Source organism: Oncorhynchus kisutch, linkage group LG13, assembly GCF_002021735.2.
Source record: "Oncorhynchus kisutch isolate 150728-3 linkage group LG13, Okis_V2, whole genome shotgun sequence".
Lineage (NCBI taxonomy): Eukaryota > Metazoa > Chordata > Actinopteri > Salmoniformes > Salmonidae > Oncorhynchus > Oncorhynchus kisutch.
The window spans coordinates 40,510,387-40,525,285 of NC_034186.2; the positions used below are offsets into that span (position 1 = coordinate 40,510,387).

The 14,899-nt window shown below is 40.2% G+C and overlaps 1 protein-coding gene across 2 annotated transcripts in view; it reads right to left on the reverse strand.

Annotated features, from left to right (window-relative positions):
• The window catches only part of LOC109902390 (AT-rich interactive domain-containing protein 3A-like), a 39,592-nt gene extending 26,313 nt beyond the window's left edge, over positions 1-13,279 (reverse strand). For both annotated transcript variants that reach the window (XM_020498701.2, XM_020498700.2), the window contains exon 1: positions 13,024-13,279. The gene's annotated coding sequence lies outside the window, so the exon portion shown is untranslated. The remainder of the gene's footprint in view (positions 1-13,023) is intronic.
• Positions 13,280-14,899: the final 1,620 nt, after the last annotated feature.

Here is a 14,899-nt window from a genome sequence, read left to right on the forward strand (position 1 = left end):
TGTTACAGCCTGAATTCAAAATGGATTCAATATGATTTTTTTCTCTCGCCCATCTACAACCAATACCCCATAATGACAAAGTGAAAATATGTTTTTATAAATTGCTTTACATTTATTGAAAAGTAAATACAGAAATGTCTCATTTACATAAGTATTCACACCCCTGAGTCAATACATGTTAGAATCCCCTTTGGCAGCGAAAGAGTCTTTCTGTGTAAGAGCTTTTCACACCTGGATTGTGCAACATTTGCCCATTTTTTTCCCCAAAATGATTCTGTTAAATTGGTCATTAATCATTGCTAGACAATCATTTTCAGGTCTTTCCATAGATTTTTAAGTAGATTTAAGTCAAAAACTGTAACTCAGACATATTCACTGTCTTCCTGGTAACCATCAAATGTGGAAAAAGTCAAGGGGGTTGTGAATACTTCTGAAGGCACTGTAGTTGCTTCTATGGTCTACATTTTGATTGAACAAGGCCTAGGTCACATCTAGGTCAGAACAAAGATAAGCTTTACATATGTTGCTCTAGAAACAAGAGCACACACTGACAGTGATATGAAGACAGATTCTCCAAGCAGGTGTTGAACAGACTAGGTTGCCTCTGGAATTAAAACAGACAAGACACACCTTCCACGATCACAGTCAACACACATATTTTGTAGTAAGAACATAATGGAATATAACAGAATAAAATACAAATAATATTTTTCCCGACTGAAAGTAATAGGAATTCTATTTTCAAAAGCGGTCTTGTGTTCATATTTCACGACCTCCGTTGGCTTTTGGAGTTGCCTATACTCGATCGGGCAAAATAGTATGCCTACACTTGATTTGGGCTCCATTATTGCATGCTAAATGTTTCTGATCAGTGATAGATGAGCAAACGAATAGATGAGCTATACCACCTCCACTTGTTAACCGAAATGATTACTAGGTCGTTAAGCGGAAATAAAAAAAGTTTTGGCTTTGATACCGGCAATACCTTTCAGATATAAGGAAAAGGCAGAAAAGAAAGTTGGCGGCATGGTAAAGTTGGCAGAAAAATGTCTTAGTATGAATGGGATAATAAAGTGACTAAAACAGCACTGGCAAACCTCTTTGTCCCTTCTATGGGCTTGTGTATCAAGAGACAAGAAATAAACACCAGATGAACAGTTGTATTAGCAGAGGTGAGAGACATTCAATATCGATTCACGCAACATTATTTTCTGGCACAGAGGGCAACTGTGTCACTGCAGTTGTTGGATCCAAAAGAGTAGCAATAGAACATCATACAATACATGGCCAAAAGTATGTAGACATGCTCGTCGAACATCTCATGCCAAAATCATGGGCATTAATATGGAGTTGGTCCTCCTTTTGCTACTATGACAGGCTCCACTCTTCTGCGAAGGCTTTTCACTAGATGTTGGAACATTGCTGCGGGGACTTGCTTCCATTCAGCCACGAGCATTAGTGAAGTCAGGTGCTAATGTTGGGGGATTAGGCCTGGCTTGCAGTCAGCGTTCCAATTTATCCAAAAGGGGTTTGATGGGGTTGAGGTCAGGGCTCTGTGCAGGCCAGTCAAGTTCTTCCACAACGATCTCGACAAACCGTTTCAGATTTACCTTCACTGGAACTAAGGGGCCAAGCCCAAACCATTATTCCTCTTCCACCAAACTCTACAGTCAGCACTAAGCATTGGGGCAGGTAGTGTTCTCCTGTATCTGACAAACCCAGATTAGTCCGTCGGACTGCCAGATGGTGAAGCGTGATTCATCACTCTAGAGAACGCGTTTCCACAGCTCCAGAGTCCAATGGCGGTGACCTTTACACCACTCCAACCGACGCATGGCATTGCGCATGGTGATCTTAGGCTTGTGTGCGACTGCTCGGCCATACTTTTGGCCATATAGCGTATCATATTGTATCAAGTTCTATAGCACTATGGTAACAAGTATCTTGTCTGTTTATTGCAACCATAAAACTAGACTAGGGGTTACACACCAAAACTGTGTTGCTATTACATTCTAAACATACATGTTGAAATCATCAACAGTCAAATGCATTGACCATAATTATTTATCTTACGCCAATTTGCAGCCCCCAATGTTTCACAATACAGTTTCATAAGCCAGTGGTTAAGCCCAATTCAAAACTGACTGCTTCACGACTTAGTGGTTCTCTAAAATTTTGCACAAAATGTGCTTCCTTATATTTGGAAATATTCCATTACAGAGACACACCATAGCAGAACAGCAAACTGCTTTCAAGGTCTTTGCTGTTCCTGATTAAAATACATTGAATTGTGGGAGGTGTTTGTGGTTTCTCTGCTTCAAATGCCTTTTTTGGTGGCCAACATCTTTGATTTCCCACAGACATGCCAAGATAGAGTGAGGACTGAATGTTAGATCATTCATTCATCATTCTGATTGTCAATAGGGAACATTGAAGCGCTGCATTACATTCACCACCATTATATAAATAACTTTGGGACTATGTCAATGATTCGTGTGACTGCATAATAATGCCATTATCATTCATCTTTGTTATGCAAAATAGATGTAGGCGTGGTCAGCCTTCTGGTGCAAACAAGTTATTTTGCGTCACAGGTGGTGAATGGCTAGGGCAAACTGAGTAACTTCAGTATACTGCTCTACACAACACACAATGTGAACCACAACCTTGAGCCAATCACAGTATCATTGCAACCTATTGAAATGTATTTTGGCTTCAAACTACAGCAATGGACACCCATAAGTGATCTGACCATAGGGTTATTGTTGGAGGCTAGATGAAACAGGATGAGGGGGGGTGGGGGGGACTGCCACGAAGCCAACCGGGTGGACAGACGGTTTAAAAGAAGGATAAGGGACAAATGATGAGAGCTATTGGGTTAATCCTCTGGTTACCTACTGGCACAGAGACCGAGGGAGGGGTGAGGGTGGAAGATTGTGAGGTCTGAACAAACAGGACAAAGAGATAAGGAAAGCGCTAAGGGTCTAATTCCAACGTGATAAAGAGTCTCTGTCACCTCACATAAAGCTCTAATATTCAACTATAGTCCCCTAAAGAACGCATGAGACAGTACAGAGCACTAAAATTGTGCATTGGTAACATTTGTCATTTGCAGTGTATATTTAACCGGCAAGCTGGTATTGGACAGAAAAGCGCTAGTTGAGTTTGGAAGTGTGTAGGGATCTCTCCAACATATTCCGAGACTACAGACCACATCTTGACATCTCCTTTTTTTGCTTAGAATACAGGTGGAGGCCTTTTGCAGACCAGATAACCACCATAAAACACAAGGTCCATTTCTAAAACCTGGTCAATAGTGCTGGTCTTGATTACTGGTATGTGGTATTCTGTCACATTCCTCGAGGTATTACCTCTGGAGAGAATAACACTGCTTCTATTGAGCCCATTACACTAACAACAAGATAATTCAGGAAGTGTCACCCGCACTTTCCACCAACCTCTTCCACAATACATTCAGCATGGGGCTCAAATCTCAAATCTGATTAGCAAATTATGTTGGTCAAATTTCAGAATAATCGTAATCCAATGATCTCCTTATTATAAAAGTTTAGAGGAATTTGGGGGGAGTTTTCAATCAAACACACAAATTCAGCCATTTTGAAAATGCTGACACAGGTAGTAACCTACTGACTATTTACTTCAATATAGTCCTGATGGAATGAAACTGCAAACCAGTTCAACCAAATCATTTTTCAGAGCAAAAGGTCAATCAATGGGACTGAAAATACATGAAGGATGGATTGATTGATTGACTATTGCCTGTGCTCATCTCTGAATGATAGGCTAACACTAGGCTAGCAACAAGGCTAGCAACAACCCTGCTATCAAGAGCAGCATTGTACTCTCCATTGAGCCATGGGAGGGAAAAAGTGTGACGTGGAAGTCAACATACGATTGGCGCAGTCAGGATTTCAGTTGAGACTAGGGCTGTGGTGATCACAAAATTTAGTCAGCCGGTGATTGTCAAACAAATAACTGTCGGTCTCACGGTAATTTACATTAACACATTTAGCATCTCCTGGATTCCACACAGATGCAGACCTTTGGGAACATCTGCATTTAAAAAAAGTCTAATAAATGGTTAACAAAAAATAGGTATTCCTATATGCTTAATTTAGAGTTATTAATGTAACTTTAGTTCTACAAAACGTTGGGCTATAGGTTTAGATTTTTAATACACTGTAAGGCTGTATGATGCGACTGTCATGATGATTTCAAAAAATTTGCTTGAAAGGCATGAGCTCTGCTTTGTTTTTCTTGTGCAGGCAGTACACACTTTATCAGTCTCTCATTCACGATTTGACAAGCACTTGATAATGCCTCAAATTTCACGGCGGCATCCCCATTGTTTGGCTGTCATGCACCCTAAAAAAAAACATGCCTTTTGAAAGCCAATGGCCGTTGTGCTGCAGTGCTGCGTTGTGCCCTTCTCCCTGAGTGCTGCCCACTCTCACATGGCTCTCAATCACATGATTGGGTATTGCTCACAGGCTACAAGTGAAGACAGACCCAACGGGGATGCAACTGCACCTGTCTTTATCTAATTCTGAGGTGCATATTGAAGATATTGGAAGAATTGTCCACATTTACTTTTCATCAGCCAACAAGATGAGTAGGTCTAACAAACAGCAAAAGCACTAGTCTATGTCAATCTACCATCCCCCAGAGTACAAACGTTGACCTATTCTGTGCTAGAAATAAATATTCCAAAGATAGTCTAGGAGAGTTGTGGGATGTGATAGATCCCACTAGCATACAACCACTAGCATCAACACATTTTTTTACGCAAAGTGGCTGACGCAACAGATCAGAACGTTTAGTTTTAAATGTCAAATCAAACATTTTTATTAGTCACATGCACAGGTGTAGACCTTAGTGAAATGCTTACTTTTGAGCCCCTAAACAACAATGCAGTTTTAAAAAATACAGATAAGAATAAGAAATAAAAGTAACAAGTAATTAAAGGGCAGCAGTAAAATAACAATAGCAAGACTATATACATGGGGGTACCGGTACAGAGTCAATGTGCGGGGCACCGGTTCGTTGAGGTAATAAACTCAGCAAAAAAAGAAACGTCCTCTCACTGTCACCTGCGTTTATTTTCAGTAAACTTAACATGTAAATATTTGTGTGACCATAACAAGACTCAAAAACTGAAGCATAAACTGAACAAGTTCCACAGACATGTGACTAACAGAAATGGAATAATGTGTCTGTGAACAAAGGCGGGGGGGGTTTAAAATCAAAAGTAACAGTCAGTAAGTATCTGGTGTGCCACCAGCTGCATTAAGTACTGCAGTGTATCTCCTCCTCATGGACTGCACCAGATTTGCCAGTTCTTGCTGTGAGATGTTACCCCACTCTTCCACCAATGGCCCTAGCCCTCACCCTCTGATCCAACAGGTCCCAGACGTGCTCAATGGGATTGAGATCCGGGCTCTTCTCTGGCCATGGCAGAACACTGACATTTCTGTCCCGCAGGAAATCACGCACAGAACGAGCAGTATGGCTGGTGGAATTGTCATGCTGGAGGGTCATGTCAGGATGAGCCTGCAGGAAGGGTACCACATGAGGAAGGAGTATGTCTTCACCTGTAACGCACAGCGTTGATATTGCCTGCAATGACAACAAGCTCAGTCCGATGATGCTGTGACACACCGCCTCAGACAATGACGGACCCTCCACCTCCAAATCGATCCCGCTCCAGAGTACAGGTCTCGGTGTAACGCTCATTCCTTCGACGATAAACGCAAATCCGACCATCACACTTGGTGAGACATAATCGCGACTCGTAAGTGAAGAGCACTTTTTGCCAGTCCTGTCTGGTCCAGCAATGGTGGGTTTGTGCCCATAGGCAACGTTGCCAGTGTTGTCTGGTGAGGACTTGCCTTTACAACAGGCCTACAAGCCCTCAGTCCAGCCTCTCTCAGCCTATTGCGGACAGTCTGAGCACTGATGGAGGGATTGTGCATTCCTGGTGTAACTCGGGCAGTTGTTGATGTTATCCTGTACCTGTCCCGTAGGTGTGATGTTCGGCTGTACCGATCCTGTGCAGGTGTTGTTACACGTGGTCTGTCACTGCGAGGATGATCAATCAGCTGTCCGTCCGGTCTCCCTGTAGCGCCGTCTTAGGTGTCTCACAGTACGGACATTGCAATTTATTGTCCTGGCCACATCTGCCGTCCTCATGCCTCCTTGCCTAAGGCACGTTCACGCAGATGAGCAGGGACCCTGGGCATCTTTCTTTTGGTGTTTTTCAGAGTCAGTAGAAAGGCCTCTTTACTGTCCTAAGTTTTCATAACTGTGACCTTAATTGCCTAGCGTCTGTAAGCTGTTAAGACACTAACGACAGTTCCACAGGTGCATGATCATTAATTATTTATGGGAAACCATGTTTAAACCCTTTACAATGAAGATGTGTGAAGTTATCTGGATTTTTACTAATTATCTTTGAAAGACAGGGTCCTGAAATAGGGACGTTTCTTTTTTTGCTGAGTTCATGTACATGAAGGTAGAGATATTAAAGTGACTATGCATAGAGAGTAGCAGCGGTCAGCGGTGTAAGAGAGGTGGGGCAATGCAAATAGTCTGGGTAGCCATTTTACTAGGTGTTCAGGAGTTTTATGGCTTGACTTGGTGCTCTGGTACCGCTTGCTGTGCGGTAGCAGACAGAACAGTCTATGACTCGGGTGGCTGGAGTATTTGACAATTCTTGGGGCCTTCCTCTGACACCGCCTAGTATAGAGGTCCTGGATGGCAGGAGGCTTGGCCCCAGTGATGTACTGGGCCGTTCGCACTACCCTCTGTAGTGCCTTGCGGTCGGAGACCAAGCAGTTGCCATACCAGGCAGTGATGCAACCAGTCAGGATGCTCTCGATGGTGCAGCTGTAAAACCTTTTGAGGATCTGAGGACCCATGCCAAATCTTTTCAGTCTCCTGAGGGGGGATAGGTTTTGTCGTGCCCTCTTCTTGGTGTGCATGGACCCTGTTAGTTTGTAGGTGATGTGGACACCAAGAAACTTGAAGCTCTCAACCTGCTCCACTGCAGCCCCGTCGATGAGAATGGGGGGAGAGGTTGTTGATAAACTATTATGTTATTTCTTCACATTATAAGCGCAGCAATGCGCACATGGCAGTAGGCTATAAGCGTGCTTGTTCCATGAGCAGGAAAACACCATTATCAAAGGTGACCACAAATGCGGTTATGCATGTAATGCTTTTATTATAAAGATGCATTTTTATGGTGAAAATGATCTCCCCCAAACTTGAATCTCACGTGCTGCTTATGTATGCCAGTTAGTCTCTACACCCCTTGTGAAGCGGAATAATGTGCTTAATTTTATGAAGTTATTTGGCCACTTTAGTTGTGATACAAATCTCATCAAAACATACAGTATAGGCCTATGGGCTCGGCTACATAAGGTGTGCGACTATGATGGAGGAAAAGTTGCAACAAAATAAGGCAGTTTCTTATGCTGGGCATTATTCACAAGTGATAGGCTAATAGTCACTCATCAGACTATTCTTGATTTAATCTTGTCTTTACATATACTAAATAATATGTGTGCGATTCATTTTCAATACGGTCATCGCAACAGCCCTAATTGAGACTATACGTTCCAGATTGACCATGTTGAACATGCAGAAGAGTAAACCGGCCAAGTACTTCCAATATAAAAGCTAAAAATCTGAGAATAAAGGTTGCTGTAATTGGAAAGTCATCAACAACTTTAATAAAGTAACTAATTCAGTTTGAAAGGTTCTCTCTACTGCAGCACCAGCAATGGCCATTGCAGTTTTGCTAGTGCTCAGTTCTCTAGGTTCTGACACCAGCACTCTGGCTTCTGAATCAATGGTGATCTTAGTATATCAGATCTCCCACGTAACAAACAACTAAACCTTGCACAGCTGTTGCAACTGTAAGACTACTCTTGTATAGGATGAATGACACACACATAGATGTTATATGACCTCTGAAAGGAAATTCTGCCTGTCGATACAGTTAGCTCTCTCTTGTGGATATTGGCCTTTCACTGCCCATTAGCCATTATCATTGTTCCCTGTTTGATCATGTCTGATGTTATTAATTCCTTTAAAAAGCACCATTATTTATATTATTTCCCGGAGAGTTAAGAAACAGCCCTAGAAATGCATTTCCTAGATAAGACACAGTGAGACTCATTTCCATGTTCACTCTAAGTGACACAGGAAAATAATTCTCCCTAAGGACTGAGCTGAAGAGGAGGTACTTAATATGCGTATGAAGTGTATCTACATTGAAACACAAATGCCCCAAACTGGATTAACTTGTTGATTCATACAATTGCAGGGAGGCCATAGTCACCACTAGCCGGCTTCTGCCCAACATCCTGTCTTGAACTTATTCATTGTTACTAGCAAGCTACCACCCAGTACTCTACCCTGCACCGTAAGAGACTGCTGCCCTATGTACTGTACATAGTCATTTAACACTGGTACCTTTAATCATGTTTACATACTGTTTTACCCACTTCATATGCATATACTGTATTCCAGTCATCCTATATAACTGCTGTATATACCTTCCCTATTCAGTATATATTTACATTCTCACACACACACACACACACACACACACACACACACACACACACACACACACACACACACACACACACACACACACACACGACTCTGACATTGCTTGTTCTGATATTTCTTTGTATTTTTGGGATTTGTGTGTATTGTTAGGTATACTGCACTGTTGGAGCTAGAAACATAAGCATTTCGCTGCACCTGCGATACCAGTACACAATGTGTACACGGCCAATACAATTTGATTCAATTTAATCTTGTACAATCCAGCCATTGTCTGGGTAAGTGAGGAGCGATAGGCAGGAAACAGCTCTTTGGCATGGATTCCTAATCTAGTCTGGTGAAAAAAATGACACATGCTGTGTGCCTGTGTATGCAAAACATGCAACCGACTCGGGAGCCCAGTTGGGAAACCATAGTTATCCAGTAGCTTGTCTTGATTTTATTCTGGGGGCAAGTTGCCAACTTGCTCATTCATCACACATTCATGCCAAGGGGTGTAAATATGAAGCGCAAATAAACTCCTAGATGGACACGTGCGAAGCTCTGTGTTGGTCTCAAGGCAGACACCTGTAAGGATAGTCCTGGATGACTAGGACTCTGGCTTTCAATATAATTGCACTGGCAGTTGTCCACGCAAAATGTATATCAATGTTATTGGTGGACAAATAACATGGCTCTTCCAACAGAAAGATTCTTACCCAAGCTTCATTCCACCTACATTACGTCACTATCAGTCTTCCGGGATTCCCCCATGGCTTGAACCCAAAGAGTGAAGTAGTGATTTTCTTCTCCTTTTTTTGTCAGGAGAAACACAGAAACGGCTTGTGTGCCAGAAGGACACTTTGATATGTGGGTTTTGGCAAAGGAACAGCTGAAAAACGAGCCAACTCACTACACTTCCCCCTTAAATGGCAGGGAAACTACAGTAGTGGAGTAAAGAGGCATTTTGGGTTTGTGTGGTCACTGAGCAGCAGTAATAGAAAACGACATACGATATTACAATTATAGAAGACAACAGATGTCAATTTACATTTTATTGCAACAAATATATCTGAGCAACAACAGGACGATGACAGTACAAAAGTATGATCACTACAAATAAAGCACTCAGTTCAAACATACAGTATTTGACAGTTGAAGATTTATCCTCCTTTTAAAACAAATTCTCAATTAATTGACCTTTGTGGTTACTGTTCACTGATACTATAGACGTATTCAAATTGCTTACTTGTCTGTTATGAATATGTCTGGCAAATATCACAAGATGTATGTCATACGGCCAAACTAAATGTGTATTTAGAGGACGGTCATCCTTTGTGACATGAAGTCACTTGAAACCAATTACACTGTAGATGTAAGATTGGATAGTAACAATATTTTACCCCTGTCATTTCTATCATAACTATAGCTGATATAAACTGAGCTACATTGAGATATAAACGTGTCTATAAAAACGTACATTTCAACAGCAAACATAGGCCACATTTTTCTTCTTCATATTTTGCCAGTGTGTTCATAAACAACTAAGCTGTTAGGTGAGTCTGTATTTTCACTGCACCTGGGAAAAGGAGACATTCACACAAGGCTATAGCAGAGAACTATTGGACGGATGTTAAACTCATAGCTTAGAAACACGATAGCTCAGTTCAAATTGGTTTTAGCTATTGTAATGTATCGACAAGGATGAAGATGCTGTCACTGTTCTACAAATTGCCCTTGTTTGATTACTTTTTTATTTTTTATTATAAAATGACTGCTGATTGAATTGCAGATGCAACAACAGGATTAGTGTCTAGTTAGTGGAAATAGTGAATAATTCTGTTATAACACTGAATTTATATTGAGGATTCAAGACACAATGTGCACAATCTCGTTTTTTATAGAATTCCTGACATATTCTGTATAACATAACTAAGTATAATTCCATTAAACAAGAGTATGAAGATCTCCAACAGTTTTTTTTTCACACACAAAAAAAAACAAGAAATAAAAAGGGAGGGACCAGGAATATTTTCCATAAAAGGAAAAAAAAATCAGCTGACTCCCCGGCTTCCTAGAAAAATGACATTATCTCTAGACTACCACCATGTACAAATCATATGATAGATGTTACATGTCCAACCAAAAGTACTTGTTTGTTTTCCGGTTCACTATCTCAGTTACAGTTTTCACTTTGATGGAACTACAAAAGCGCTTCCTTAGTGAGCCCAGTTTGCGCTCTGAACACATTCTAAACAATTTCATGGCCACAACATGTCCAACTGTAACAGAAATTCTGCCTTGACAAGGCATGTTATTCATTAGACTGCCTTCATTATGCAAAGACATTGGGCCTTTAAGATCTGAGCTTGATCGCCCACCATACGTTTCTAATCCAAAAGAGGTCCAATCACTGAGCACATATCCCTTTTCTTAACGAGGACTCATTGCAGGCTAATATGGAGAATGGCCCGCCATTGGAAAAGGAATATGTATGGGATGCTGCGTTACAGTAGGCTATAAATAAGGAAAGGCACAAAGTGAGCAACTATGGTTTCATAATTTGGCATGCTGTCCACACAGATTTCAAGTAGAGATACTACCTTGGCTGGGTATGATAGTGAGATAAAATACTGTTTTGATTGTTATTTGTCAGGCTAACATGAATAAAATAAATCAAACAAACAACAACATTGCATGTGTGTGTGTGTGTGTGTGTGTGTGTGTTTTCTGGACTCTTTTTTTCCAAGAGTATATTGTAAGTCAGCCTCTGTATACACACAATGATTGAAATTCTTAGCAAGTTCTTCCAGAGTTTAACCCTGGTTAGTCATCTCCAATGAAATCACAAATGCCATGCTTACAGCTCACCCAAGGGACATTTTTGTCACACACTTAAAAGAGACTTGTTATGAGTCTTTCTCAAAACCTTCAAGGGCCAGAATCAATGTATTACCAAATTGGAACCATAGACACAGGCACCTTATGTCATGATGTAGTAACAGTCAAAGAGATGACATTTGATTGTTGCAGACTTCATTTCCTTCCATACTGCTAGACCCAAACGCCCTTTTTTTTGGGGCACTTACGTAAGACACTTCCTATCCCCTTGCTTTGCTCTACATGTTCAAATTTGCCATCTCAACATACAAGTTGGGCTGTCTAAACAAATATAGACATATACATGAATATACCACACATATATACATTATGCACTATAGTTGATACACATGTAGGCATTCATTAGAAATGTACAAAGCAAGGATGGCTTGTGCAAATGAATATTGGGGTAACACTGCTTGTGTATTAAAACTCTTAAGGAGTTCCAAAGGGGGTTTTCAGCTGTCCCCACCTGGTTCCAGGTAGAACACTTTGGGTTTCATGTAGAACCCTCTGTGGAAAGGGTTCTACATGGAACTGAAATGGGTTCTTTCTGCCTGGAACCAAAAGGGTTCTACCTGGAACCACAAATTGTTATTGAAAGGGTTCTCCGATGGGGACAGCGGAAGAAACCTTGTAGGTTCTAAATAGCACCGTTTTCCTAAGAGTGAAGTGTTTCCCCCTCACCATTCATGTAAATGTAAATGCTGCAACTTTTATGGATCTACAAAAAGTCAATTCAAAAACAGGCCAGCAGTGCTGAAAAGGCCCAATTGATTCCATGCTATATCATGTAATTTACCTGATAAATGTAATAGGCCCGTTGGTTTTTATATTCATAACTTTCATGAAAGTTTTTTGTTTTCTATTTAACTTGGCTTCAGGCCAGTTGTAAATACAGCTACCATATCTGTTTCCAACTTCCCCATTCGCCAAACTAATGTGACCTTCACATTAGTGAGTGGCGCGCGGTCTAAGGCACTGCATTGCAGTGCTAGAGGCGTCACTACATACCCGGGGTCAATCCCGGGCTGTATCACAACCGTCCGTGATCGGGAGTCCCATAGGGCAGCACACAATTGGTCCAGCGTTGTCTGGGTTAGGGGAAGGTTTGGCCGATGTAGGCCGTCGTTGTAAATAATAATTTGTTCTTAACTGACTTGCCTAGTTAAATAAAGGTTAAATAGCACACTTATTTATATTAGAAAGTATATTAAATAATTATTTGCAAATGCAAAATTAACCCAAACTCTGGATAACTGCAGTTGAAAAGGCTTCACAGAAACATATTGATCACAGATGGATTCCATAATAATAACTGAAGCTTTTATATCATAACGATCATTTAATTACTTGGCACGTCGCCACATATCGAAAAGGGAATGCACCGCACACATGGCAGCATACGTATACGAATACATTAGACTGTATCCGATTAGTCAAGTTAAATCAGACATTATATATATTTTTTTAAACAGACAGAATAAGACTGGCGCTTATTTGTATAAATCCAAATCAAATCGAATATGTGAGCCACAATAAGAGAGAGAGAAAAAAAAAACTTACCAAATCAGCTTCCGTTTTGTTTTTGCACTCGGAACAAACATTCCTGATTTCCCCTGAATCTACGGCGTTCTGGTGGTTATTGATTGTACATTTCATATATAGTAGTAAACTGATATCAATTGATTGTGATATTTCTATTCCGTTGTATACATATTATTCGATTTCAACGTATGGCTTTGATTCAGAGGTTACATTGTATCTTTGCCTAATCCAAGGCGTGCTCACGGTCGTAGAGTCAAATCATTGGTTGACAAACAGCAATCGGATGCAAATTCCTAACCTCTGAATCAGAGGGGGCCAACCTACCCCAATACAAAGGGAATGTCGGCAAGTGTAATATATATGTGCTGTCAATGTGGGGGAAATAATTGCATTATAAACCGACTTTATACGTTTCATGTTGTTGAAATAACTAAGAGATGTTGAAACGTGTGCGCGTTCTATAATTCGAGGAATGCGTTAACAATTTTCTGCTTAAGCACACCTCGGCGTAGTCATGGTTGGAAACTTGGCAGATTGTCCCTTGAAATTATAACGAAGACTACCTAACCCATGAAGAGCTTTTGGCGACGTTCCCTTAGGTGGTGATCATTTTAACCCTACAGCGGGTAGGTGGGTGGGTGGTGTCTACTGTATGCTTAATATATAGCACAAGAAGTAAACAGACCGAATGAAGAGTTAAATCCACGCCTCCTAATTATCGCTTATTACGTTTAACTTATTCCTTACCAAATTTACCATGTGAATTTTCTTGGGAAATAAACGTAAATTATTATATTAACTATCATTAATGCATAACAATTAATAAGAGAAATCTAGCGTTTCTTCAGAGTTAGACTACTTGTCCTATAAAGGGGTTATGCATTTCAATCACCCAGCAAAAGTTAGCTACAATACAGCTACAGTATTTGTAATTATAAATACCAATTACTAAACCGAAGATAACTGCATGAGCTCTAATACATACATTAAATGATTGTATCATTAATTAATGTATCAAATTACTTACTACTCTCCTTTAATTAATTAATTAAAGAGTCAATAACAGTACAATAATGGTCAAACTACTGACCATAGCAAGAATTAGTTGAATTAGTTGCCCAGACTGCAATCCTGAAAAGATTTGGCTACTCATTTAAACAAATGTGATACTTGAGCAGAATTGCATTTCTGATTTAAGCAGCGTAATGTGTTGATATCATTTATACTTTTAAATCAGGTTCGGTTCCATATATGTTTTTTTCTTGCCATTGAAGGTGATATAATGAAGAATGTAGACCTTTGGCACAAATTGTATACATTTGTAAAAAATCTTTGGTTTGCAGGTCTGTTTCACTAGAGTAGGCCTACTATATTTTATAGTCAAATATAGTCAAATGTCAGTTTTAACAATGCTGAAGTGAGACAGGACTTAAAGGGGCAATCTGCAGTTGATACATCCATTTGTTTTACTTATGTAGTCATTATGTACCCATTAATTCTTGAAGGATATAGTTCATCTTTCGTACCCCATCAGAACCCAAAATAAAGCTTGTTTTACTCCATGTTTGTAAACAAAGTAAATGTAAACAAACCCCAAATAGCCTCAAAACATGGTTAAACGATATATTTGATATAATGGATGGTCATTCCATGAATCCATGGCTCGGTCTATGAATTTGAGAGTGGTTACATTTCTGCAGCCTCATCCCTCAACGTTTAACTGAAACAGGGGCGGGGTTTACGCTTTGTTATTGTTCTAACTGCTGATTGCTGTTTTAAGTCAACTTTCAGCACAAGTATGTTAATTGAAGCATAATTTCATTCTTATCAGTATCAACAATTTACCTATAAGACATTTTGTGTCAGTAAATAAATAAACTAAAATAATTTATTG